This window comes from Rhinopithecus bieti, unplaced genomic scaffold, assembly GCF_001698545.2.
Source record: "Rhinopithecus bieti isolate Rb0 unplaced genomic scaffold, ASM169854v2 scaffold_19653, whole genome shotgun sequence".
NCBI classification, from domain to species: Eukaryota; Metazoa; Chordata; class Mammalia; order Primates; family Cercopithecidae; genus Rhinopithecus; species Rhinopithecus bieti.
Window position 1 is genome coordinate 124,978 of NW_016809473.1, and position 4,741 is coordinate 129,718.

Genomic DNA, 4,741 nt, shown 5'->3' on the forward strand with positions numbered 1-4,741 from the left:
ATGAGTTTTATGACTCTCACTTGCCACATGAGCAAAATGGTTGAAGGATGGAGTTTGGAGAAATATTTTTTTAGAGGTAATTTATTTGAGCAAGCTCTGTTTAGAAGGTCAGAAAGTGCCTCTCTTTTTACCTCAAGTCAAAAGATAGGGGCTTTAAGGTAATATTTGTTACCCAAGATTTGAGGGGCAGACGCAGTGGATTAATGTCTACATCATAACTGAAATGGATAGACTGGCTGCTGTGATGGTTGGCTGCATTGGGATTGACCAACATCCTGAAACTTATTAGAGAAAATAATGCATAAGTGTTTAAGTGTTTCCTGTGAAACAGAATTGGACAAGTGTGTATGTATGTTTGTGAGAGAAAGAGGAGAGAGAGAGAGATAGCCAGAGACAGCGAGGGACAGCAACAGAATGAACGAGCATACAATCAATTCAGGGACTAGCCAGGAGGGCTCACTTGGACAAGTGAAAAGATCTCCAGAGAAAAGAGCTAACAATGAACCCAAGGGAACAGCTAAGGACTAAGAAAACAGTGCAAAGGTGGAACAGAAGAGTGTCCGTCACTCAGAGGCAAGACATCTGGAAATGAGATGTCCCCAATTTTTGGTGTGGAAAAGGAGCTCCAAAAACATCACAACTGCAGCCATGAGGAAGAGTCAGAATGTTATGCCAACCAGGCCACTAACTGGATGGTGTTCATAAGCATTCCACTTACAACATGCTTTCTTTGTGTATTTCTCTCTCCCTGCACACGGGTGCAGGAGGAGTGAGGAACGATGTGAGCAGCTGGAGGAGGAAGACAAAGAAGCACTATGTCTTCTCCTCCAGAAAAAAAGCTGACCATGTCTCTCCCACCCTTCCCCTGCTCCAGGCTTCCTATCAGAGTAGCAAGTAATATTCAAAGTTTTGAGCATTACATGAACCTGAAGATTATAGCTACTGATAGTCACTAAAAAGAGAATGTCCTTCGGACTTAAAGTGACCGTAGGAATTTTTTAATGCTTAAGCACCCCAGGAAAGAAATGGGCGGGGGGGTAGGATTTTGTCTAGAGGCTGGGAAGAAATTATCCTTCTGAAATATGTAAAGGAGTAGTGGGAGACAAAAATAAAGTTACTTTATATTTATGTGATTACATGATTACAGCCCCTTTCGAATACATTGAGAATGTTCACGATACCCCTCTGTGACACATATCGTGAAAGGAGGCGGATTTCTCTCTTTTATGGCCATATAAATACCTCCCGATCATACTGTATTCCTTTTTCTCATTCCGGTCTCAGATGAAATAAACACACCCTCATTTCCGTTACCTGAACTTATTGTTTTTCACATAATGCTTGAAGGCATTATTTTGTAGTCAATGTCTAAATTTGCCAATGCTTAATTAAATAAATCCATTCAAATTTTAGGTTCATTTTTTTCTGCTTAAACAAATGGCCACACATTTATTGCTGCAAAATTGTTCTTTGCTCCAGCATTTAGCCATAGTTGTGAGCATATTAGTATTGCACTCTAAATGGCACAATTATTTCAGCATCAGGCTCCATTTCAAAAGATATTTCATATGCCAGTAGGTCTCCAAGGGATTTACTTCCTCTCTCTCCTTATTTACTTATTTTATTTCTTTGTATTGCAATAAAATTCAAGGCTGAGAAAGCACTAGCTCTCTGAATCCCAGAGCTGGGAGTAAATAATTCAGCACAGTGTGGCACAGAAAATGCTTCCCTCTGCCTCTTTTTTTCTGCCTTGTGTCTATGTAGATTCAAGATCGTGCTGAGGGCTCTGATGCAGAGCAGGACAGATGTCCTGGCTGAATTGAGAGATGCAAACCTAGTGAGATCTAAGTACAGAGCAAGTGCATGAGGTGATCGGCTGTTCTGAAACTCCATGGAAAATGACAGCACTTTGAAGCTTTTATTTTTGAGCGGAGTAAGAGCAATTAGGTATCTTTTGCAGCCAGGTTAAGACGATAAACAGATATGTTATGCAATGCAGGATGAGTTCTTTTTCATGGGTACTTGCATTGCCTTATTGTGTGTTTCTCTTGCTTTTGGATTGATGCCTGAATCCCAGGGACAGATCGTTGATTAGCCACAAACAGATACGGTAGCTACATTGATCCCCTGGCCATTTGGTAATATGTCTTTTCTCTCCTCTGAAACCTTTAAAAATTACCAAAATTTACCTCCTGTGTTTTACTACAAATTCTGCTGCCCATTATGGTATTTATCCAACAATGCTACAACTTTCAAAACAATCGTGCTGACTTGATTTTGTGCATGAGCAAGTTGAATTCCATGTGGACGTGGCAGGGTAGGTACTGTATTAAGTGGGTAGAGACTGTAGTGCTGATGAACACAATCCTGCAAATGAAAATGTAGCAGGTACTGTCAATTCTCCACCCATGTCGAGTTCATTGTGCTCAAAATGACTTCTAACTGCCAGTATCTGCATTTCTGCGTCAGGAGGCTGTTTCCAGAGCCACAGAAGGTAATTCTGCCTTTGTATGTGGCAGGCTGGAAGTGTCAGGAATTATTGCTTCCCGGGAGCATGCCTCAACCAGTGATGCTCAGGAGTTGGTATACAAATGTTTCAACTCCTTCACCGCTCAAGTGGAATGATTCTGAGGTATGCATTTTACACTAGTTCCTGGAATTTACTCTTGGTCTTAAGTGGCAGTCACTCACTGTGATAGCTGATTTAGTAATATCCCCTTTCTTGATTTCCCTCCCTCACTTATTATGTCCCTGCTGGTATTCCCTGCACCACCTTAATAAACTACTTATACTTGAATCCCTCTCTCTGAGTCTGCTTTTCCAGAACCCAAACCAAGGCCAAAAGTCCAGTTATACCCCAGTTAAATCCTGAAAAGGCTTTAAGATCAATACTGAATATGACTGTATAGTGGGATATTTCCTTCAAACAAAGATGCCCTAGGGATGGGAGCACAACACCCTTCCACAACATTCATGTCTGCCTTTGCCCATTTTGTTCAGACCCACTTCAGTGTGGATAGAAATGGAAGATGTTCTAAGCTCTGTAGCATCCTTTCGACTGATCTCCATAGCTCCAGCTTCTCCCTCCAACCAGCCCTGTATGATGCTGCCAGTCCAATTTTCCTAAGGCCTCATTTTCATGTATTGCTCCCTGTTCAGAAACCTGCAATGACCTAATCAGACAGTGGTAAGTCAAAATGTCTCTACCTCATCTTAAGCCTCCCTCATAATCTGGGGAGAGAAGTTGGGTTGTTTATCGCTCTGGCACCCTTCCTTACAGGCTTTGGATTGGCAGTGACTGCATTCCTCCACTAAAGGCCACAGCTTTTTTGTTGGGTGTCCTCCTACAGCTACACCTGTAGCTATATCTCTTTCCAGGTTTTACTAACCACTCTATCCTCTTGACCCTCCAGGCTAGTTGCTAGGCTGGGGTATGTCACCATCGCTCATGGGTTCCCTTTGTTAAGCTCTCTTCAGTTATCCTTTTGACTGTGAAATTTTTTCTTGCTAGGGCCCTGGGTGATACAAGCTCTGAGCTAGAAATCAGGAGTTCTGGCCTCCAGACTTGGCTCTGCCACTCTCTACCTTGTGTAACTTTGGATATCAGTTATCTCTGAATGTTTATGAGCCTTACATTAACTATTTGTAAATGGGAATAACAAGACCTATACAGCACACCTCACAAGGTTGTCATGCAAATAAAATTTGATTTTGTGCTGGAAAGGGTATTGCTCGTTTAATAAATGTGAAGAATGACATGAATCGAAGTTTTCATCATTATTACGTTATATAGAGAAGAATCTGGAGGGGGTCTCAAAAAAGACATTACCAAAAAAAGAAAAGATCAAGAATAAGGGTCACAGAAGGAAATGGACAACTCAGGGAAAAATGTCTGTGCCACTTGCAAGTCACTTATTCTGGTGATTCATCTGGTGCCATCCTCACTCAGGGCCTCAGGCACTGGGCAACCCTGTGTGTGTTGCCATGGCAACTGCCAGCCAGAACCTAGAAATTCCAGCAGCTTACAATATTAGTCATCATGAGAAGAGCGGCAGAGTAAATTGCAAGAATGAATATCATGGAAGCCACAGAAAGAAGAACTATGGTAAAGACGGTCTATAGAAGTGGTTCTCAAAGTATTGGTCCTGGACTAGCAGCAGTAGCATCACCTGAGAACTTACTAAATGTGTAGATTCTTGGGCCCCACGCCAGATCTACTGAATCAAAACTCTAGGGCTGGGGGCCAGCAATCTGTATCTTGACAAGCTTTTCAGGTGATTTTTATGCACGCTAAAATTTAAGAACCAGTGCTCTAAGGGTCAGGAAATTTGACTTCAACTCTCAATGTCCACATGTGCAGATTGTGGATAAGAAAGAAATGAAAACAAATGTCTAAAAATGGAAGGCAACTATAATCTCATAATTTACCTGTTGTTTAGCTGACTAGAAATGGTGACTAAAATATAGCAATAAATAGTCAGACTGTATTAGTTTTCTAGTTCTGCATAACAAATTACCACAACTTTAGTAACTTAAAATAATTAATCCTTATTATCTCACAGTTCCTGTGGGTCAGGAGTCTGGGCATGACTTAGCTGGGGCTCTGCTTAGTGTCTCTCAAAGTTCCAATGAAGGTGTTTATCAGGACTGAGTTCTCATCAGAAGCTTGACTGAAGAAGGATCTACTTTCAAGCTCCCTCAGGTTGGCAGAATTCATTTCCTTGTATGTGTAGGATTCATG